This window comes from Pan paniscus, chromosome 1 (assembly GCF_029289425.2).
Source record: "Pan paniscus chromosome 1, NHGRI_mPanPan1-v2.0_pri, whole genome shotgun sequence".
In the NCBI taxonomy this organism is placed as follows: domain Eukaryota; kingdom Metazoa; phylum Chordata; class Mammalia; order Primates; family Hominidae; genus Pan; species Pan paniscus.
In genome coordinates this window covers 155,492,968-155,518,264 of record NC_073249.2, presented here as the reverse complement: position 1 = coordinate 155,518,264, position 25,297 = coordinate 155,492,968, and the positions used below count along the sequence as shown (strand labels likewise).

Genomic DNA, 25,297 nt, shown 5'->3' with positions numbered 1-25,297 from the left:
GGCTCATTTAATATCATTTCTTGTCTGCTGCTAAGATACTGTTTCTGAAATTATCATTATGGTGAGTAATGACCACAAAAGTGTTAATGCCCTCAGCAACGTACCTCGCTTACTTCCTCAGTGACTCATTGGAAATCTAGGTAGCCATATTTTTGATTGCTGTTTCTTATATTGCCTTCAGTTTGAGTACTATTATAAATGCTAGTTTTCCTTTAAACTATTGTATGTGTGTGTGTGTGCTTGAGCACATGCATACATGTGTGATGCAATTAGGTTGCATACCTTTTAATAGTATTTTAATAATAATTACTTTGAGAGTTAGGGAATTTGTTTTTTTCTAATTTAACCCTTTTATTTTTTGTTACCCTATCAAATTATTTGGTTTGATGCAAAACAATTAACAATACAGTGGTTGAATGCCATGGGAATGTGCTAGATAAATATTTCCTCGAAGAACACTGTGGCATACTGAAAATAAACTAATCATTGGCATTCTACATTCATTCTACTGTTAGGAAATGACTCCTTGTAGTAATATATGTTGTAGGTTTGGCTTTAATGTAAGTTGACTTGAGGAAATACTACCAACTTTGTTATAAAGACATATCATTACAGGTACTACAGTTTAAGCAGAAAAAAATGCCTTAGTAGAGCTTGATGCTATTAATAACACTAGTAAATAAAGACAAAATTACAATCCTTTATATTAGAATGCATCTAATAATTTTGTGTTTGTGGAGTGTTTAATAAATTCAGTAAATGATCTGTAAGACCCTCAAAGTTTGTGTACAATCTCTCCGAAATTAAGGATGTTTACAAAGCAAAAATGTCAGTGATCTGTACCCATTTTCAGAATGAATAAATAAATCAGTTAATTAAAAGTTTTAGTACTTAAAAAATCTGTTGTTTATTTAGGCTACTTTCTGTCAAAAGCAAAGGGATAGTTATCATTTGACACACTTTTTTTTTTTTTTTTTTTTTTTTTTGTCCACCTGCAGAGTAATGGTCAAAAACAGTGATGTGGCCCCTGGTGTCCACGGAGTGGTCCAGGTTCTCTTTATTCATCATCATAGCCAATTGGAAGCAGGTTCATGGAGGGTTGTAGAATAGAGTATGGTTACCATCCCTGTAGGGAAAGGTCTCAGACCCGACGTGGAAATGGCAATGAACTTAGGCATCTCATGCTCTTTGTGGTGTGACTTCAGGAAGGCACTTGGTGTGTTCACTCCCACCATGGGAAACTTGGCAAAATACACGAGGGCCTTCTACACACAAGCTGAGCCCTGGGTCACCCTGGGCACACTTGACATGGGCTTTATCAGTGGTGGTCAAGCCTGCTGCTGTCATTTTCTCCATGGACCATCACAGCCCTGCTTAAGACATTATTTTAATTAATAAACTTTATTTTTTAGAGAAGTTTTCAGTTCACGGCAAAATTGAGCAGAAAGTACAGAGAGTTCCCATATTCCCCATGTCTCCCTACACACTCACAACCTTCCCCACAACCAACATCTTGCACCACAGTGGTACATTGTTTCAATGAACCTACATTGACACAACCTGGTAACCCAAACTCCATATTTATATTAGGGTTCACTCTTGGTGTTGTACATTCTGTGGGATGGACAAGGGTATAATGACACATATCCATCACTGTAGTATCATACAGAGTAATTTCACTGCTCTAAAACCCCACAGTGCTCTGCCTGTTCATCCCTCTCTCCCCGCTAACCTCTGGCAAACACTCATATTTTTTCTGTCTCTATAGTTTTCCTTTTCCATAATGTCATATAGTTGGAATCATTCCATATTTAGCTTTTCAGATTGGCTTCTTTTACTTAGTAATATGCATTCAAGTTTTCTTTATGCCTTTTCATGGCTTGATAGTTCATTTTATCATTTTATGGCTTGATAGTTCATTTTATTTAGTGCTGATATACCACCATTTACTTATCCATTCACCTACTGAAGGACATCTTGGTTGTCAGTTATATAAAGTTGTAAACAGCAATGTGCTGGTTTTTTTGTGAACATACTTTTTTTTTTTCCAATTCTTTAGATAAATATCAAGCAGTGCAATTCCTGGATTTATGGTAAGAATACGTTTAGTTTCGTAAGAAACTCACGAGCTTTCTTCCAGAGTGGCTGTAACCTTTTGCATTCCCACCAGCAATTAATGAGAGTTTCTGTTGCTCCACAGTTTGCTTATTCTAGGAAATACGTAGTGGTATCTCATTGTTTTAATACTTAAGGCATTTTTAAAGATTGATAATCTTCTCACAAGTTAAGACTTCCATGAAAGAATGAACATTTGCTAAAAGATCTCCAGGTCTAGAAAATCAAGACTTTTACTATAGTAAGATTTAATTGTTGCATTTTAAAGGAAACTGTTGTAACTATAGAGTGGTTAGAAAATTATTAGGAGAAAAAAAGAAAACTGAAAATGCTAAAGTATCAACCTAACTGCTTTTCGAATGCTCAGCCCTAGAAAAAGAGGCTGTTTGGGCTTTATTTATCTGGTTGTGGCCATTGGATACCCACATGTGTTTGCCAAAAAAAGACCATGGGCAACAACACTGCAGAGAGTAAATCCATAGAATGTTTAAGCCTATGTTTTATGGTAATATGTTTAGTCTATATCGGATTGTATGTTATCTTTTCAAGATGATTGCAATCTTATTAGAATGATAATTTAGCAGTGAAACTTTACAAATGCAAACTAGCTAACTGGACTATTTTTGAATATGGCACACACATCATTGCTATAAAATTTTTACAGGTCCTATTTTAAAAGTATCATACATGAAGACTAAACTATGCAAATCATGTTAACACTATTATCATTTTATTACTCATATTCTTATTAATCAAACTTCCCATGTTGAATCAAAATCATCACTGTTTCCAGGTACCTGATGTTAACTGAAATTTAGTACAGGCATTAAAGAAGTAAGATGTCCTCTTAAGCTATACATAATTATTTGTTGGCTAATTATTAATTGGCTCATTATTAATTTTTATAAAAGCAAAAGAATGAAACCAGCATTCTGGTCTTAATTTTTTATTTCTGAGAAAGTCTCATATTGGGTTAACAAAAGGAAACTATATTTTAGAGCTATAAAATTATTTCAATAGGACAGTTAATCATCCTCAAAGTAAAACAGATAAAGTTTACTGCTAGCAACAGCTTGTTTTGTAATTATCACAAGGGAACATTTTTCCTAAACCCTAATTTCAACAGATATTGGTTTAGTTTATCAGAATTTCTCATATTTGTGTTTTCAGGTAAGGCATTAAGTTATTACTGAAACACAATGGTGTCTGAGTTCTTATGTATTACAAACTGAATGAGGAGATGGAACCAAAATTATATCTCATTCTAGTGAAAATAACAGCAACATTTCTTTCTTTAATAGCATCCCAGGGGAGGCCCAAACTGATTTGCACTCTGTTCTCTATTTGTACAGTTAATTAATCCAAAAGAAGCATTTAGTAACTTTAATTTTTTAGTCTGTTTAACTTTAATTTTTAAAGTTCCCCCTTAAGATTGCATATTGCTTAGCAGACAAGAACAAAAGAAGTTGATTTGGGAACTCAACTATACTTAATAAGGGCATGCATTAACTTATTCTCAGCTGTGGAAACCTATAGTTTTTTTCTTCTCCTTCCCTCTGTCCTTCACTCTCCTTCTCCCTCCCTTTCTTTTTATATGTAGATATATGTATATAAGGGAGATGACAGTAGAATAAAATGAAATTGGATGTTGTATTAGTTTCCTATTGCTGCTCTGTCAAATTACCACAAATGTAATGGCTTAAAACAAAGCAGATTCATTTTCTTACAGTTCTGGAGTTCAGAACTCCAAAATGGGTCTTAGTGGGCTAAAATCAAGGTGTCAACAGGGCTATCTTCCTTTCTGGGGGCTCTTGGGTGAAGGTTTTTACTTGACTTTTAATATAGTATTAAAATGAGACTACAAAATGGAATTAACTGTTTGAATGACATTTTAATGCAATACCTTGCCTTAAAATTATCCTTTTACCAAAGGTCATGATTAAACAGGGGTTAAGATTCAAAGGTTGGACATTTGTACTGTGATTTCAAATTAAAAATCTTTTTAGATTTAATCTGTTAATAAAGCTTAAAATACAAGTTATCTTATCTCAAGTTATTGATAGTAGAATAGAAACCCGGTGACCCTACTGAACCATATTCTTCCTGCAACCAGAAATTCTGTAAATGCAGATTCCTCATTGCCTGTATTCTCTATAGATGCTGACCCACAAAGTCACGTATAATGAGAGCATAGCAGGAGTAGTAACCTTGTCATTTTTCTCAAAGTTTCAGCCAATAGTTTCTGGATATCAGCAATAGATTCAACAGATAGAAGAACAACAAGTGACTCTCTTAAAATTCTATGACCTCAATAGAGTGCAAAAGTAATGAATGCATTCCTCAAGAGAGGTGATGTGGTTGAAGTAGCAGCAAGTTCAAATTTGTCTGGCAGCTCTGGATAATAGAAAGTTATTCTGATTCCATACCTAAATGAATTTATTTGTTGTCTGTTTGCAAATGTAGTACATATAACAAGCCACGTGTATGTGACAGTTGATACATAGATTTGACAGAGGGTTCATACTCTGGTATCGTTTAGTGAATTATATCAATCACTCTAACATACTAGAATTTTTAAGATTTGCAAACATGTCATTTTAAGAATAAAATACAAGACAGCAGCATTGAATGGTGGTTAAAAAGAACTGACTCTGGAATCAGACTGCTTATTTTAAACCTAGTTGCACCAGTTACTCATGATTATTTTGTCTCTTTATACCTGAGATTCTCCACCTGCAAAGTGGGTATAATAATAGTTCTTATTTTTTAGAGTTACTGTGAGGAATATATGAGGAATAAGTGTGAACAATGTAGCAAATCTGTACTTGAAAAGCAACCCAAAATATTAACTACTGTTTCTATATATAAACTGACTTATTATATATGTTTAATCTAGAGTTATAAGGCAGGCAAAGTCATGTTCAAGAAAAGAAGTTATAAGTTTTTCCAATTAAAGAAGTTCCAAAACAAGAAGTAGATTTTGTTAGTTTCTTGTTTTAAGCCAACATCAACTTTTAGCCTGAAAGCTTCAAAAAATAGAAAAATAACTATGATTTTGTTAACTGTAACTTGCATAAAATACCCAAAGAATTCAGCAAAGAGACTTAAGATGTTCAAAGATTTTATTAACCAAACATGTACAATGTAGTATTTGAAATTTTTAATTTATTAAATTTTGGCTTTTATGTTAAATTTAGCTTTCATTTTTATAGAACACAAATCTAAAAAGATATTTGCTTACATAAATTGACTTTAAGTAGTGCAATCATTATATTCTTTCTGATGCCAGGCATAAATATTTTTAACACCTAGCACTGTATCCAAGTAGAAAGTGAGATTCTAGTCTCAGTTATAGTCTAGTTATAGTGTGAAAACTTCCAAGTGCATGTCCTCTGCCAATTGATCACATCAGGGAGCCAAATGTACTGGGTCCAGGAAGTCAGTGAAAGGAGACATTTGTTATAGGGATTAGACACTAATATCTGGGTACTTCAGCAGAATGTACCGAAAGATTTTTCCAGAAAAGGGGAAAATGGTCTTAGTAAAAATTATCCTCAGCTATGCAATGAGTTATCCATATATGATGCTGTACTGTATACATCTCTTTCCATGTCTCTTTGATTAGGCTGTAAATATCACTTTCTCATTTTTCATGAAGATTGATTTTTATGGTTTTGTCAGTCTATGTTTTTATTTGTCTTTTCCTCATAGTATGAAAACTTTTTCTATTGTTATTAATGACTGGTTTCCTTAAAACATACAGCAAATTTGCAGTCAGGAAAGGATAAAGCCATAAAACCAATGGAACAAAATTTGGACAGAGCTCTGGATTTTAGTCCTCATGGTACATGATGATTTTGAGTTATGCTGCAGTTCCCAGACTGCTCCGCATGTAATATGTAGCAAGGGAGCCTGATGTTTAGATGAAGAAAATAATAAATACAATAAAATAATGTAGGAGGAAAGCCATGACAGAAATCCTTTATCATTATTTATAATAGTAAGCCATTTTACAGAGTCATACTGGTCCCAAAAACAGAGAGCAAGAGTTAATTCTGGAGGTATTGTGATATCTCATGGTGTTGACTATGAGTTTTTACCATGGGTTGCAAAACCACATATCATGCTTTTCCTTGAAGCGTATCATTATTTTTTGTCTTCATGGGGCACAAACTGGTGCTTTTATCTTCCATGGTACATGTTAACATTTGAGCTGGATGAAGAAAATATGTTCTTTGAATTGTGCATCCTCCTGATGAAACTGTGGCTGTCAGCTTAAAGTTTATGATGTCATTATTGGTCATTTCAGTGACAAACAAAACCTTTCTATGGAAAATTCACAGTGCTTTGGGTCTAACCAGGAAATGTGATTGCAGAATACTAAGACTGGAAGTAGTATCTTGCACATTGTGTTGATCGTTGTAAAATCTGAGTTGGATTAATTATGCAGACTTGGGATGAAAATACTTTTGATGCATAGGACTTCCCAAGAGGCCAGCTTTCTGTTATGTATCTGGTACTTCACTTTTTAACTCATTTAACTCCTGAAAAAAAAATTCATGCCAAAACATTTCTGTTTTCTTTAACTGACCATGTCAATTTCCACCTTATCCGCAGTAATGTTCTCAAATATTAAACTTGACTGCTTAACCTGTGTCAAAACACATTTCATGAATAATATTCTAACAATGTAACAAAGAAGGCTTGTTCAATTTGTTTTAAGCCTCCTTCTTCTGGATACCCTTTCAGCTCATCTCAGACTAACTTAATTATCATTTGTTTTATGTAGTTTTCTCGAGTGGTAGGTTTTTTCTTTAGCTAGTGAATGCCTTCCCTGATTTACTCAATTATGCCTTCAGATGTACACTATGTAAGTCAGATCACAAATAGCACTTATATTCAATAGCATGAATTGATTGGCATTTATAAATAAAATATTTGTATAATGTAATTCTGTTGCAAAGCTGTGTATATTGCATGACTTTTTTGACTTTTGGTTTTGATACATTTTCACCATAGCTAAGGTGATCATGTAATTTATTACTCACATCAGAACATTTAGAGATTTAAAGAGGGAGCTATTAATAATTATGCCAGGTCATCAGATGCGAACTGAGACAGTCCCAGGCAAATTATAATGTAGAGCAAGAATCTGCAAACTATGTCCCATGGGCTACATTCAGGCCACTTCCCATTTTTCAACAGCCCACAGGCTAAGAATGATTTATGCATTTTTAAATGGTTGGAAAAACACCAAAGAAAAATATCTCGTGACATGTGAAAAATGATACAACATTTAAATTAGAGTTTCTATCAATAAATAAAGTTTTATTGGTATACAAATATATCAAATCACTTATATATTATCTATGACTGCTTTCATGCTACAATGGCAGAATTGAATAGCTACAGCATACCATATTGTCTAAAATATTTACTGTCAGAATCTTTACAGAAAAAGGTGTACTGATCCCTGATGTAGAGTAATCCTAACCATTTCCCAAGTTGGTCTATGAGTTTCAGTAAGACAAGATCCTTTCAAGCTCTTTCTTTCTAATAGTGCATGTGAAACAGTATGTTGTTAATGCTTATGTTGATAATGATATTTCTAGTGATGTATTTATCTACTCTGCAGTTTTGTATTGAGTATAAACTCTCCCTGGTCACATTTTTTATTCCACCATAAAGTTTGCAAGATCTTTTATTAACAATATTCAAGTGTTAATTTTGATATGAATTAAAAATATGTTCTTCAAGAATCAGTTTCCCAGTGTTTCTATTTTCTCTGACAATAAATTACTGGTAATGCCTTAAAACAGTTTTAGTTTTTGTCTGAATGTTTTACAAAGTGTACGGTAGAACAATATTTTAAAGTAACTTAATTCTGTGTCTCTGGTATCAAATCAAAGGGGTTATAAGAATTCTTCTACCTCATTGTTCAGTAGGCAAGATGGATGCGTCCTTTAAAGTAAATAGTACTTGTTGGCTAAGTAACAGGTCAATAGCTTTCTTAATAATAGGCACTGTTGCTCTTGAGCCACTTGCAAAATTGTTGTCTAGTAAATCTACCTAAACTGTGTGGTTATTGAGACTCTTCACCATCTTTCAGATCAGGTTGATTCTGTCAGCTGGCACATATGGTACATTTTGAAGAGCTACAGAATATAAAACCCACGTAGTTATAAAAAGTAGATTAATTGGTGATTAAATTACCAGTTGAATAAGAACAAAGATATTGCCCTTATACCTTTTGTTTACCTATTAGATATCCAAATGTTGACGTTTGTGAAATATGGTAATACAGTACAGATCGCAAATGACAGCCAGTGTGATCTGGAAACCTGCTAGAAATGTGGTCTGAATTAGTATTATTTTGGCCCTGAAAATATGCCATTCGTATCTTTTCATTTCTAACACTAATTACATATAATAATTCTAGGTTTTAGTGTTAAAAAGAACCCTTCATGTATAGGGTACTATAGACCTATTCAGTTCATATGCCAACCCTAATTAAAACCTATCTGAGAATTCATTAAAATCTGGCCCAACTGCTTAACATCTCTTACAGCACTCACCTTTAGATGAGAAACACTGTACCTTCCATTTTTTCCTTTTCAGTTTTTGTTGTCTAATTAATGGAAACCATTAATTTGGAGGGATGAATTAAAAATGGAGTGAATAGTATAGGCTTTGTGCAACTCTCTGAAGATTTTCTATGCCATAATCAAGGGGAAAAATGCTTATTGCAAATGTCCTGAGCTGACGGAACTGTATATTTAGAATCATTAAGTCTGTGGTAACTAGTGAAAATAAAATGTACGATGAAGATAAAATTAAATGAATGATAGAATCCAAGCTTTAATGATTTAAAAAAAAAATCCTAACTTTAGTTCCCAAGTCCATGCTAGCCAATGGGAAATAAAACTCTTCCCTTTTTTTTTTTCTGTTTGGGCAAGGAAAATTACTGAATTAAAATGCTTTAAATTTTATCCAATTTGTAGTATGATGATGGGACTTAGTTGAAGAATAATTCTAGTAGACATTATAAATAATATGATAGAAATACTGAGTTTTTTGCTATTCAGTGATAACCAAAAGAAAATATGACTCACTGAGTAATTGAGAAAGAAAATGTGTCTATACTTTCCATGAGGGCAGAAGTGTGAGCACTACTGTCTTTTTACAACTATACCAAAGTTGTTTGCCTTACATTCCAGAATATAACTGTGAGAAGGAGTCCACAGACAAAAGCCTGACTCCTGTGGGTGATAATTATCAAGGTGATTCACAAAAAAGCCATTGCCTTAGGTTTGCACAGGTCATCTATTAGAGGCTAAAACTAACATTCTGCATTATTCCTTTAAAGAGAATGAACAACTTTTACTCCTTGTTGGTTTGTCCTGGGAATTCTCCATCAAGGAATTTTAGAGATGTTTAGGATGGAAATATTTAGTTTCTTCTCTTGGTTCTATCTTTAGTCATAAGGAATACATTCGTTGTATGCAGAAAGTCTCCCAGTAGATTTACATTTAAATCTCTGTCCAGAAACGTCCTTTTGAAGCAGCTACGTTGTCTGGGGTTTATACCCTGGGGATTCGTTGTCACATGCCAGGAAAATTTAGGACATGGACACACACAAGGAGTTTAGGAGCAGAGGTTTAATAGGCAGAAGAGAAGAGAAAGTAGAAACAGCTTTCTCCATAGAGAGAGGGGTCACTGAGTGAAAAGGGCTGTTGGTGGCAAATGCCCCAGATTTTATAGTCCAGTTTTAAGAGGTGGTGTCTGATTTACATAGGGCTCACAGATTTGTTCTATCAGGTATGACATTTACAGAGTGCATGGGAAGGCTGGTTGCCCCATCCTAATCTTATTATGCAAATAGGCTTTCCAGTTGATTGGTGCCATCTTGTCTGCTCCTTACAGTATATGTGGCTGACAGAGGGGAAGATGGAGCTGCCATCTTGGACATGTCTAGTTTTGAGTTCCTGCTGGCATTCACTCATGCAAGCTCCCAGCTTGCTTGTTTATGTCTGCAGTTCGACTTTACAGGCTGCTCTTCATCAGAAAGGAAAATAGTCTGGGGCTGCTTTTCATCAAAAAGAAAAGCCTTACCGAGGACTCCCATACCCTTGCTATCTACCTAAGTGATTTCTTAACTCCTATATCACTTTCAGCTAAAATACTATGAACAGCTGGAACCTGAAAAAAAGTGAAGCTCAAATTGCACGATTCTGAACACGTGATTTAAAAAGATAGGGCAAAATGTGTTTTTACTTTTTCAAAATTATAGTATTTGCTTCCTATTTTTACTTTGGAAGTCATGCTATTAATAGTACAGCAAGAGTTTTCAGAAAATGGAATTCTTATATACATGATATATTTCACAGAAGTTAGAGACTTTCTTGTCTTCATCTTCTCTATCATGAAACCTTAAAAAAACAAAAAACAGAAATTCACTCTACAAAATGTAATAATCCTTCAAACTTACTAGTTATGGCAGAAACTGGTTGGCTGCTAATCAAGCTGGTTTTCCTTTCTGCTGGGTTCGCAGCTAGGCTTTAGTTCTAAATTATTCTTGAAGTTGGATATGACAATGGCCATGTGACTAATGTCTAGCTCACTGGTCCACATTTTGTGGGTGAATGTATCTTACTCCTAGTCCTGGCTCAGTAAATCAAACAGAATTTAAAATGTACAAAAATTTTGGAGCTGAAAGAGTTGGAAATGAAACTGCCACTACATTTCCAAAAATAGAATGTAAAGTTGAAGTAGCTTTTGAGGGACCAATGACCATGAGACCCAGCTCTATGACAAAGATAAGATTAAGGGTGTGGATTCCTACTGAAACAGGAATCAGGCTTTCAAAGCCTCTACAATAGCAAGGGAAGGCCTAATCTTCCATACCAACCGCAGGTGTGTCTATAGAGGATAATGGTCAAGGAAGATGTTTCAGTAGCCTGGAGGGAGGGGGCCAGGGACAGCAATGGATAAGGGAGAGTTCCCAGAAATTAGACTTAGTCTAATAAAGGAATTTTCTCCTCCAAATGTGTAGGGACGCTTCAAAATGTTTCCCTGCAAGATTTTATAAACTCTTGCCACAGTCACGTTTTTCCCTCTTCTGAATGGAAGCTTTTAATGTAGTTATTATGTTCTTTCACTACCTTCATAAATTGAATATGTGATGTGGAAGTAAAGGGTTGAAGTAGAGTTGCCAGTTAATGAAGAGCCACATTTGGACTCAATGAAGAGTTTTCACATCACTAGAAAATACTGGACTTTGATCTGGATGTGGTCACTGAATAGAACTTTGAGGGAATGGAAGAATGTGTTCTTTATGTGAAAGCAAAAGAAAAATGGATATTTAGTGAGTAAAAACAGAATGTGAAGAGACTGGATACATTTAACAAAATCTGTTTTTCCTATGTTTCTCATACACGTCTTCCAGCCTTTCTTGACAATGGAAAATTTGGCCAAAAGTCTGAGTGTTGGCCTATTGAATTGATTTGGTTTGACTCTGTGTCCCCACCCAAATCTCATGTCGAATTGTGATTCTGAGTTTTGCAGGTAGGGTCTGGTGGGAGGTGATCGGATCTTGGGGGTGGACTTCCCCCTTGCTTTTCTTGTGATAGTGAGTGAGTTCTCACGAGATCTGGATGTTTAAAAGTGTGTAGCACTTCCCCTTTTGCTCTCTTTCTCCAGCTCTGCCATGATAAGACATGCTTGCTTCCCCTTCACCTTCTGCCATGATTGTAAGCTTTTTGAGGCCTCCTAGTCACACTTCCTGTACAGCCTCCAGAGCTGTGAGTCAAATATACCTCTTTTTTTTTTTTAATAAATTACCCAGTCTCAGGTAGTTCTTTATAGCAGTGTGAGAATGGCCTAATGCAAAAATGTAGATATGATATATGCCATATCTAAGCCTAGCCCATTAAAAACTTCCTGTATGTTTTTCTACTCTCTCCTTCTTTGCCTTTAGTTAGATTTTAAATGCCTAAGTTGACCCTAGAAGCCATGTTTTGAAGATAGCACAGGCCCCCTCAGCCCGAGTCCTCGAATACTTGTATGGAGGAGTAAACCTCTCACCTCAACTGTGATATTTGGCTTTTGTGTAAATGAGAAATTTCCATAGAGATAAGCCACTGAGAGCTCAACATTATGTGTTTTGTAAGGTGGAATACCTAAAAAATACAATAGTCAAAATAGACAGTTTTTAAAAATCCAACTGAAAATAGTATTTCATAAGATAAAGAAATCCAGCATAGTTTATTGCTAATTTTAGTTGAGACTATGTTAAAAATTATTAAATTTTGCATTGTGTTATTATCTCAACAACTAAACAACTATTCTGTTTTTAGTAGTATTTCTGTTATTGACATTAAAAGCTAAGGGAATTAATTTCATATATTTTGATGTGCTATGGTCTTGAATGTTTGTGTCCCCCCAAAATTCATCTGTTGAAATCCTAACCATTAATGATGATATTAGGAGGCAGGGCTTTGGGGGATGATTAAGTCATGAAAGTGGATCCCTCGGATTGTTGCTGTGTCTGTGTAGAAAGAAGTAGACATAGGAGACTCTTTTGTTCTGTACTAAGAAAGGTTCTTCTGCCTTGGGATGCTGTTAATCTATAACCTTACCCCCAACCCCGTGCTCTCTGAAACATGCGCTGTGTCCACTAAGGGTTAAATGGATTAAGGGTGGTGCAAGATATGCCTTGTTAAACAGATGCTTGAAGGCAGCATGCTCCTTAAGAGTCATCACCACTCCCTAATCTCAAGTACCCAGGGACACAAACACTGCGGAAGGCGGCAGGGCCCTCTGCCTAGGAAAACCAGAGACCTTTGTTCACATGTTTATCTGCTGACCTTCCCTCCACTATTGTCTTATGACCCTGCCAAATCCCCCTCTCTGAGAAACACCCAAGAATGATCAATAAATACTAAAAAAAAATTAAAAAAAAAAAGAAAGTGGATCCCTCAAGAATAGGATTTGCTCCCTTATAAAAGATGCCCTGGAAAGCGCTGTCCGACCCTTCCACCACATGAAAAGTGAGAAGTCACCACCTATGAACCAGCTAGTGGGCCTTTCTCACACATCAAATTTGCTGGCACCCTGATCTTGGACTTCCCAGCCTCCAAAACTGTGAGAAATAAACTTTTGTTGTTTGTAAGCTACCCCATTTATAAACAATGGAACTGAACAGAGTAAGACACAATAGAGACATTTTGCATAAATTTCTGGAAGGAAATAGAACATGAGATTGTGGAAATGACATTACACATAAGGTTGACCATTTGTATATTAGCAAATCCTTTAGTGAACTGAATAATGCCAATTAAAAATATAAAGGCAAAAAATGAGTGTTTGATAATAATTAAAATTGGGGAAGGTTTCAGAACAAATAGAAGAGTAATTGGAAAACACATTTATTTATGGCAAGAATGTTGACATTGCATAAGATTCAGCTTCAGATCTGCCACCACCTCAACATCCCAACTGAAATTGTGGCTTGAGAAGAAAGTGGTCAAGACTTTGTGCCAGGTTGCATGCCTTGATGTATTGCTTTTCTCGTCCTTCCAGTTTAAAGGGCCTCTGATTTGACAAGAGCTATACATATTTCCACATTTCCTTTGTAGTAACTTCCTCAGAACCCAGATGAGTAAATATTTAGTAGTGGTACCAATTTTTCTTTTTTTTTTTTGAGATGGAGTCTTGCTCTGTCGCCCAAGCTGGAGTGCAGTGGCACAATCTCAGCTCACTGCAAGCTCTGCCTCCTGGGTTCATGCCATTCTCCTGCCTCAGCCTCCAGAGTAGCTGGGACTCAGGCACCTGCCACCATGCCTGGCTAATTTTTTGTATTTTTAGTAGAGACAGGGTTTCACTGTGTTAGCCAGGATGGTCTCGATCTCCTGACCTCGTGATCCACCCTCCTCGGCTTCCCAAAGTGCTGGGATTATAGGCGTGAGCCACCATACCTGAACTAGTGGTACTAATTTTTATACTGCTGAGTCTCTATGCTGTATGTTATTTATTTAAGAAATATTTATTTAGCATTTATTATGTGTCAGGCACTGCTTCTAAATATTAAAGAAACAGTAATGAGCAAAACATACAAAAATCCCTGCCATCATGGAGCATACTCTAATGGAAAAGACAGAAAGTGAAAAAAGATAAATAGGTAAATTACATAGTGTTATAGTGTTAGTTACAATTACCAAGGAGGAAAAATAGAGCAAAGAAGGGGGATACAAATAACTTAGATGGAAATGAAAATTTTAGAAAAAGTAAGATTTCATTGAAAATGTGAAATTTGAGTAATAACCTGAAGGAAGACATCTGTCCAAGCTGATATGCACACGGTTAATTCCAAGAAGAACAAGTGCAAATACCTGAGGTGGGAGCATGCCTGGCATATGTAAGGAACAATAAGAAGGCTGGAGAGACTGGAGTCAAATATGGGTGAAGAGTTGTAGCAGTTGATAACAGAAAGATGATAGGTCACATAGGATTTTGTGATTAATAGCAAAAAGTGTGGTTCCACTCAAAGTGACATGGAGATATTAAAAAGTTCTTAGCAGGGAAATAATCTGACTTGACAACATTGCTATGCTCCAATGTTGAAAATAAAGTGAAGAAGCCTCAGCTGGAATTAAGGTGACAAGTTAGGAGGTTATTACACAAATCCATGCAATATATGATGGTGGTTCAGACACGAAAAGCGAAGGTGCCTAGAATTTATCAAATTCCAGGTGTAATTTGAAGCTAGAGTTGACAGAGTTTGGTAATGGATAAGATGTGGGTTCTGAGGGCAAGAGAAGAGTTAGAGATGGAGTCAGTCCAAAATTTTTTTGTCCAGAACAACTGAAATAATTGAATTATCCCTTACCTAAGATGGTGTGTCAGGCTGTTTTTGCATTGCTACAAAAGAATACCTGAAACTGAGTAATTTATAAAGAAAAAAGGTTTAATTGGCCCACAGTTCCGTGGGTTTTACAGGAAACATGGTTCTGCAATGCTGCTCACCTTCTGGTGAGGCCCCAGGAAGCTTCTGATCATGGCAGAAAGTGAAAGGACAGCAGGCATGTCACATGGCAAGAGCAGGAGCAAGAAAGAGTAGGGGTGAGGCCCCAGACTTTTAAACAACCAGATCTCCTGGGTGAACTGATCAAGACTTGCTTATCATGAAGGGATGATGCTAAACCATTCATGAAGGATCTGCCCAATGATCCAATCACCCCCCACCAGGCCAGACCTCCAACTGTGGGAATCACATTTCAACATGAGATTTGGAGGGTACAAATATCCAAACCGTATCAGATAGGGAAGTCCACAGGAGGAGTCAGTTTGGAGGGGAATATAAGGAGTTCAGATTTGAGATATTTAACTGTGGGATGTTCTCTAAACATTACAAGTAGGGATGCTGAATGGGAGGTTGGGAAAACTGTTTAGAGTACAGCACAGAATTTTGGGCTGTGATATAGAGGTGGAGCAGCATACAGATGCTGTTTCAAGCTGAGATATTGACTGATATCACTTAGGGATTGAGTGTAACAAGAAAAGAGAAGCAGTTTGAGAACAGCACTCTGACATTTAGTTATTTGAAAGAAAAGGAGGAACCATCACAAAAAATCTTAAAAGAGTGGCTGGAAAGATAGAAGAAAAATGAGGCACACATGTTTTCATGGAAACCAAGTACAGAAAATGTTTCAGGGAGGCGTGAGTAATCTACCAATCTTACCAAATGCTGCTGACAGGTCAAGTAAAACAAGGACTGAGAAACTATGTTTGGAGTTAGAAATGTGGAGATTAGGAATGACACTGAGTTTTACCCAAGTGATGGGGACAAAAACCTGATTTGAGTGGAATCAACAGACATTGTAAGAATAAATAGTTGCAGTAAGTGATTATCAACTTTTCATTTGATGGATACAAGTGATAATATTTTCACTATAAATTAAAATGAATTTTACTATCTTGACACACATTGTTGTAAATGAGGACTCAAGCTCATAGTTATCAAATATTTATTGCAATTTATAATCAGCATGAAACTGTCATATAGCAAGATCAAGCTTCAATGTCATCTCTTTTGTGAAATCTTTCCCGCCTCCATCAATTAATCACTGTTTTTTGTACTTCCCAAACACTTCATAAATACATTTGCAATACTACATTGTCTTGTAATAATTTATTTGTCTGTCTCTTCTATTACACTGTGAGTCCCTCATATTTATATAAAAGTACAGTGTTTGGGCCAGGGTCAGTGGCTCACACCTGTAATCCCAACACTTTTGGAGGCCAAGGCTGGTGGATCACAAGATCAGGCATTCAAGACCAGCCTGGCCAAGATGGTGAAACCCCGTCTCTACTAAAAATACAAAAATTAGCCAGGTGCGGTGGCAGGCGCCTGTAATCCTAACTACTCGGGAGGCTGAGGAGGCAGAATCACTTGAACTCAGGGGGCGGAGGTTGCAGTGAGCCGAGATTGTGCCACTGCACTCTAGCCTGAGTGACAGAGTGAGACTCCATCTCAAAAAAAAAAAAAAAAGTAAAGTGTTTGGTAGAAGTGTGCATTCAAAAATAATTGGTGAATGAATGAATGAATTCATATCACATTTTAAGTCAGTCTAAATGATATAGTGGAAACAGAAAAGAAATTTATTGAGTGTTAAGGATTACAGATAAATGCAGAATCCCCATGCATTTTTCCCAAGATCAAAAGCGCTTATCATAAATAAAATATAATAAATGTGCCATCCAACTAATTATAATGCTTTCATATTATTTTGTTTGTTTCATATTACCAATTTTTAAACTCTCATTTTCTCATAACATTCAGGTTAGCAACTCAGTACGTACACAGATAACAGATGATCTAGGTAAAGTTTTTTCCTCTGGGACAGGAATCTGGAATTTGGTTCCCAGATTTTTTTGAGAACCTCCATGTCCTCAGAACTTACCAGTGCTCAAACTAACATTATGACAATTTTATTTTAAAAGAGAAACAGTTAGACTGCTTTGAAATACTGGATTGTTCTGTGAAGCTACTCTCCTAAGGGTAATTAATTTTTGTATTAATTTTTAATATTTCAATTTTTAATATGACTCTTTTATAGTTTGCTCTCACACATGATTATGTTAGTGGTGCTGAAATAGAGTACAAGAAAAATATCTATTAAAACTAAAATATTAAATGTGTATATAAAGTTTTTCATGTCAATTACACATTTAATTAATTACATAATTAATAAATAATTAATAATTAATAAATAATTGTAGTGGAAGCCAAACTACTACTAAGAAAACCCTTACTAGAACTATGTGCTGGAGTAAATTTACAGGTTCAAGGTAATATGCTATCTCTATTCTAAATAACATTACAAAAAAAATTTTATGATGAAAAATTTTTATTTGCTCATTTTTATTCTTGTTCTTAAAAAAGTAACTTAAAGCAAAGAAATTCTTTGTATATTTTTTCTACTAAGAAATGTTGATCTTGAGGAAGAAAAGTTAGGTCTGTGTGTCTGTCTATCATCCCCATCTCCCTAAATTGAAATTTTAATCTTTGTAAAATATTAACTTTAAAATTTGTATCAACTCCACTATAGTTTTCAAGACTACATCAAATAAAATACAACATTTGGATGAATTGTTTAGTATATTTATTTTAATGAGCAGTTAGAGAATTTGGGTATAGAAGACAATAAAGCACATTCCCAGTTGTGTGTCAAATCTGTCTATGGGGTGAGACTGTTTATCTCTATGGTGAGAGTCTCCTTATTCTTGAGAAAAATTGAGGGAAAAGTAAAAGGGACATTGTCTTGCACCTTAGGTACAAGATCAGCCGCATGGAGGTAAAGCATGAAGTGGGCTCTTAAGATCTCTTATTCTAGTTCTTGGATCTTGGAGGGCATTTCTGGACCTGCCCGGGTCCAGAGGGGAGACCACTGCTCTGAAGCGTGAGTCCCAGGCCAGGCAGCATTTACCACAAGCTGATTGGAGAGCCCTCTAATGTTCAAAGAACATCAGTGGTATCCTGGCAGTACTCCTCATGGGCATATGGGAGTGGTGGCCATGGGGTGAGGCTCCTCTGCCTGTAAAAAGGAAAGGAAAGGAAAAAGTGGGAAGGACTGTGTCTTGTGGTTTGAGTGCCAGCTCAGCTGCAGTACAGTAGAACACCAGTAGATATGTAAGGTTTTCTGACTCAAGTCTGTGGCTCTCAGGTGGCACTTCTTGACCCACTCAGAGCCCGGGGAGCTCATCACTCTGAAGGAAGGGCAGAAGCCTGACTGTCTTTACCACCTTCTGATTGTGGAGCTCCAGGGCCTTGAATGAACATAGGCAGTAGCCAGTTAGTGGTTACAGTGGGTCTTGGGCAATATCCACTACTGTGCTGTCTTCAGGTCTGACCCAGTGCAGTCCCAGTGGTAGTGGCCACAGAGATGCTTGTGTCACCTCACCCTCAGCTACCAGCAACACAGAAGACAGAGACAGACTCCATTTATTTGGGAGAAGGTGAGGGAAGGGAACAAGACTATCTGCTTGGTTATCCAGAGAATTCTTCCAGTTCTTATCCATGACCACCAAGGTGGTACCTTTATGAGTATGTAAGAACCAGTGTTACGGGGCTTAGGGTGCCCCTTAATGAAGACACAGCTTACATCACAGCACACAAGTCCTTTTAAATATGTGGAAAACATTCCCAAGAAGGACAGGGACAAAGAAGCCTGGACTGCAAAGACTATAATAAATAATTCTTCAGTGCACAGACATAGACAAACATCCATAAGCATCAAGACAATCCAAGAAAACGTGACCTCACCGAACAAACTAAATAAGGCACCAGGGACTAATTCTGGAGAAACAGAGATATGTGACCTTTAAGACAGAGAATTCAAAATAGCTATGTTGAGGAAACAAAGAAGTTCAAGATAACACAGAGAAAGAATTCAGAATTCTATCACATAAATTTTAAAAAGATATTGAAATAATTAAAAAGAAACAAGCAGAAATTCCAGAGTTGAAATATACAATTGACTTACTGAAGAATGCATCAGAGCTTCTCAATAGCAAAAGTGATCAAGCAGAAGAATGAAGATAGGCTATTTGAAAATATACCATCAGATAAGGCAAAAAAAAAAGAATTAAAAAAATTCCTAAAGGATTTAGAAAATAGCCTCAAAAGGGCAAATCTAAGAGTTGTTAGCATAAAAGAGGAATTAGAGAGAAATAGATAGGGACAGAATGTTTATTCAAAGGAATAATAACAGAGAACTTCCCCAAAACTAGAGAAAATTATCAGTATTCAAGTACAAGAAGGTTATAACCAAGTAGATTTAACCCACATAAGACTACCTCAAGGCATTTAATAATCAAATTCCCAAAGAACAAGGATAAGGATAAAGAAGGGATTATAAAAGCAGTAAGACAAAGAATAAAACTAAACAAAACAAAAACAACAACAAACCCATACACAAATAACATACAATGGAGCTCCAATCTGTCTGGCCACAGACTTTTCAGTGGAAACCTTACAGGCCAGAAGAGAGTGGCATGACATATTCAAAGTGCTGAAGGAATAAAAAATTTACCCTAGAATAGTATATCTGGTGAAAATATCCTTCAAACATGAAGGAGATGTAAAGACTTTCTCAGACAAACAAAAGCTGAGGGATTTAATTAACACCAGACCTCTCCTATGAGAGAGGCTAAAGGAAGTTCTTCAAACTGAAAGAAAAGGATGTTAATGAACAATATAAAATCATCTGAAGATACAAAACTCACTGCTAATAATAAGTACACAGAAAACCCCACAGTATTATAGAACAGTAACTGTGGTGTGTAAACAACTCTTAAGTAGGAAAGACTAAATGATGAACCAATCAAAATTAATAACTATGACTACTTTTTGAGACATAGGAAACATAATAACATAAATAGAAACAACACAAAGTTAAAAAGTGGGAAAACAAAGTTAGACTTTTTATTAATCTACTTTCTTTTTTTTGTGCAGTGTCAAGTTGTTATCACTTAAAATAGTGGGTTATAAGATAGTATTGCAAGCCTCATTGTAGCCTCAAATCAGAAAACACACAACGGCTACACAAAAATTTAAAAGCAAGTAATTAAAGCACACCACCAGAGAAAATTACATTCACTAAAAGGAAGACAGGAAGAAAGGACAGAAGGAGTAGAAGACCACAAAACAACCAGAAAACAAATAAGAAAATGGCAGTAGTAAGTCCTAACTTATCAATAATGACATTGAATGTAGATGGACTAAACTGTCCAATTAAAAGACTCAGAGTGGCTTAATGGATGAAAAACCAAGAACCAATAATCTGTTGCCTACAAGAAACATGCTTCACTTATAAGGACACACATAGGCTGAAAACAAATGGATGGAAGATGATATTGAATGCCACTGGAAACCAAAAAGAGACCAGGAGAAGTTATATTTATATCAGACAAAATAGATTTCAAGGAAAAAAACCCATAAAAAGAGACATAGTAGATCACCATGTAATGATAAATGGGTCAATACAGCAAGAGTATATAACAATTGTAAATGTATATGCACCCAACATTGGAGCAAACAAATATAGAGCAAATATTATTAGAACTAAAGAGAGAGATAGATCACAATACAATAATAGCTGGAGACTTCAACACCTGACTTTTAGCATCAAAGAGATCTTCCAGACAAAAAAAATCAAAGAAGAAATACTGGATTTAATCTACATATAAGCCAAATGGACAAATAAATATTTACAGAACATTTCATCCAACAGCTGAAGAATACACATTCTTTAATTCAGCACGTGGATTATTTTCAAGGATAGACCACAGTTTGTGACTTGTGTCACAAACAAGTCTTTTTGTCTTATTTTTTTTTATTTTTATTTTTTTGAGATGGAGTTTCACTCTTACTGCCCAGGCTGGAGTGCAATGGCGTGACCTCAGCTCACTGCAAACTCTGCCTCCCAGGTTTAAGTGGTTCTCCTGCCTCAGTCTCCTATGTAGCTGGGATTACTGGTGCCCTTCACCAAGCCCAGCTAATTTTTTTTTTTTTTTTTTTTTGTATTTTTAGTAGAAACGGTGTTTCTCCATATTGGCCAGGCTGGTCCTGAACTCCTGACCTCAGGTGATCCATCTGCCTCGGCCTCCCAAAATGCTGGGATTACAGGCATAAGCCACTGTGCTTGGCCCACAGACAAGTCTTAAAACATTTAAAAAAGATGAAATTGTTTCAAGCATTTTCACTGACCACAATGGAATAAGACTAGAAATCAATAACAAGAGAAATTTTGGAAAATCATACAAACACATGTAAAATAAACAATATGCTCCTGATGACCAGTGAGTCAATGAAGACATTAAGAAAGAAATTGAAAAATTTCTCGTAATACAAGATAACAGAATCACAACATATCAAAATCTCTGGGATACAGCAGAAGCAGTATTCAAAGGGAAGTTTATGGCTATAATTGCCTGCATCAAGAGAAAAGAAAAATTTCAAATAAACAATCAAATGATGCATCTTAAGGAACTAGAAAAGCAAGAGCAAACCAAACCCAAAATTAGTAGGAGAAAATAAATAATAAAGATCAGAGCAGAAATAAATACATTTGAAATGAATAAAACAATACAAAATATCAATGAAACAAAAATTACATTCTGAAAAGATAAACAATATAGACAAACATTTAGTCAGACTGATAAGAAAAAAAAGAGAAGAGCCAAATAAAAGTCAGATATAAAAAAAGAGATATTACAGCTGATAACTGATACCACAGAGAAATTCAAAGGATCATTGGTGGCTAATTTGAGCCACTACATGGGAATAATTTTGAAAATGTAGAAGAAATGGATAAATTACTAGACACACAAAACCTACCATTATTGAACCATGAAGAAATTCAAAATCTAAACATCAACAACAAACAATGAGATAGAAGTTGCAATAAAATGAATCCCAGCAAAGAAAATCAAGGACCCCATGGCCTTACTGCTGAATTCTACCAAACATTTAAAGAACAACTAATACCAATGCTACTCAAACTATTACAAAAAAATAGAGGGGGAGGAAGTACTTTTGAACTCATTGTATGAGGCCTATATTATGCTGATACCAAAACCAGATGAAGACACAAAAAAAAATCATAAGCCAATATCACTGATGAATATTGAGGCACAAATGCTCAACAAAATACTAGCAAACCCAATTCAACAACACATTAAAAACACCATTTATCATGACAAAGTGGGATTCATTCCATGAATGCAAGGATGGTCCAACTTACATAAATCAATCAATGTTACACATCATATCAACAGAATGAAAGACAAAAACCATATGATAATCTCAGTTGATGCTGAAAAATATGATAAAATTTAACATCCCTTCATAATAAAAACATAAAAAAACTGGGTGCGTAAGGAACGTACGTCAACATAATGACATCCATATACAACAGACATATAGCTAGTATCATACTGAATGAGGAAAAACGGAAAGCCTTTCCCCCAAGTTCAGGAACATTACAAGGACGACTACTTTCAAGTGTGTTATTCAACATACTACTAGAAGCCCTTGCTAGAGCAGTCAGGCATAACAAAGTAATAAAGCCATTCAAATTGGAAAAAAGAAGTCAAATTATTGCTTGCTGATGATATGATCTTATATTTGGAAGAACCTAAAGACTCCACCAAAAAAACTTAGAATTGATAAATATATTCAATAAAGTTGCAGGACAAAAAATCAGCATAAAAAGATCAGTAGCATTTCTATATGCCAACAGCAAATGATCTGAAAAAAAAATCAAGAAAGCAATCCATTTACAGTAGCTACAAATAAATAAAAATACCTTAAATTAACTTAACCAAAGAAGTAAAAGGTCTCTACAATAAAACCTATAAAACATTAATATTAGAAATTGAAGAGGACACCAAAAAATGAAAAGATATTCCATGTTCATGTATTGGATAATTAATATTGTTAAAATGTCCATACTATCCAAAACAATCTGCAGATTCAATGTAATCCCTATCAAAATACCAATGAAATTCTCTACAGAAATAGAAAAAACAATCCTAAAATTTATATGGAACCACCAAAGACCCAGAATAACCAAAGAAATCCTAAGCAAAAGGAACAAAACTGGATGATTCACATTTCCTGACATTAAATTATATTACAGAGCTATAGTAAACAAAACAGCATAATACTGCCACAAAAACATACACATAGGCCAATGGAACAGAATAGAGAACCCATAGATAAATCCATGTGTCTATGGTGAACACATTTTTGACAGAGGTGCCAAGAACATAGATTGGAGAAAGAATAGTATTCAATATATGGTGCTAGAAAAACTGGATATCCATATGCAAAAGAATAGAACTATGCCCCATAACTTGCCTTATACAAAAATAAAATGAAAATGGATTAAAGACTTAAATCTAAGACCTCAAACTATGAAACTACTACACAAAAACTTTGGGGGAACGCTCCAGAACATTGGACTGGGCAAAGATTTCTTGAATAATACTCCACAAGCATGGTCAGTCAAAACAAAGACAAATGTGATCCCATCAAATTAAAAAGCTTCTGCACAGCAAACGAAAAAATCAACAAAGTGAGTAGACAACCCACAGAATGGGAGAAAATATTTGCAAACTAACCACCTAATAATGAAACATATAAGGATCACAAAAAACGCCATGGGGAAAAATAGATTCATCTGATTTTTAAATTGGCCAAAGATCTCAATAAGTATTTCTTAAAAGAAGACATACAAATGGCAAACAGGTGTATGAAAAGGTGTTCAACATCATTAGTCATCAGACAAATGCTGATAAAAAATACAATGAGATATTGTCGCACTCCATTTAAAATGGCTTTCATCCAAAAGTCAGGCAATGAAAAATGCTGGTGAGGATGTGCAGAAAAGGGAACTATTGTACATTGTTGGTGGAAATGTAAATTAGTGCAACCACTATGGAGAATGTTTGAGTTCCTCAAATACTAAAAATGGAGCTTCCTTATGACCCAGCAATGCCACTCCCAGTTTGATATGTGTTGGCTCTGTGTCCCCACCCAAATCTCATTTTGTAGCCCCCATAATTCCCACTTGTTGTGGGAGGGACCTGGTGGGAGATGAATGAATCATGAGGGTGAGTTTTTCCCCTGTTGTTCTCATGTTAGTGAATGGGTCTCATGAGATCTGATGGTTTTAAAAATGGAAGTCTCCCTACATAAGCTCTCTTTTCTTTTTGCCTGCTGCTGTTTGCTAAGATGTGACTTGCTCCTCCTTGTCTTCTGCCATGATTTTGAGGCCTCCCCAAGCCATATGGAACTGTAAGTTCAGTTAAACCTCTTTCGTTTGTAAATTGCCAGTCTTGAGTATGTCTTCGGCAGCAGCAGCAAAAAAAAAAAAAAAAAAAAAAAAGGGACTAATATGGTAAATTGGTACCAGGGGTGGGGTGCTGCTGAAAATATACCCAAAAATATGGATGTGATTTTGGAACTGGGTAACAGGCAAAGTTTGGAACAGTTTGGAGGGTTCAGAAGAAGACAGGAAAGTTAGGAACCTCCTAAAGATTTGTTGAATGGCTTTGCTCAAAATGCTGATAGTGATACAGGCAATAAAGTCTGGGCAGAGATGGTCTCAGATGGAGATGAGGAACTTGTTGGGAACTGGAGTAAAGGTGACTCTTGCTATGTTTTAGCAAAGAGATGGGTGGCATTTTGCCCTTGCCCTAGAGATTTGTAGAACCTTAAACTTGAGAAAGATGATTTAGGGTACCTGGCAGAAAAAATTTCTAAGCAGCAAAGCATTCAAGATGTGACTTGGGTGCTGTTAAAGACATTTAGCTTTATAAGGGAAGCAGAGCATAAGTTTGGAAAATTTGCAGCTTGACAATGAGATAGTAAAGAAAATGCCATTTTCTGAGGAGAAATTCAAGCCAGCTGCAGAAATTGCATAATTAATGAGGAGCTGAATGTTAATCCTCAAGACAAGGGGGAAAATGTCTCCAGGGCATGTCAGAGGTCTTCACAGCAGCCCCTCCTATCACAGGCCCAGAGGCTTAGGAGGAAGAAGTGGTTTGGGAGACCAGGCCCAGATTCCCTATGCTGTGTGCAGTCTAGGGACTTGGCGCCCTGTGTCCCAGCTGCTCT

The 25,297-nt window shown here is 35.8% G+C and overlaps 1 long non-coding RNA gene across 1 annotated transcript in view; it reads left to right on the top strand.

Moving 5' to 3' along the window:
* The window catches only part of LOC129398704 (uncharacterized), a 313,771-nt gene that overhangs the window by 286,055 nt on the left and 2,419 nt on the right, over positions 1–25,297 (top strand). Inside the window, exon 6 of the long non-coding RNA XR_010113163.1 lies at positions 999–24,475. This is a non-coding gene — a long non-coding RNA (uncharacterized LOC129398704). The remainder of the gene's footprint in view (positions 1–998; positions 24,476–25,297) is intronic.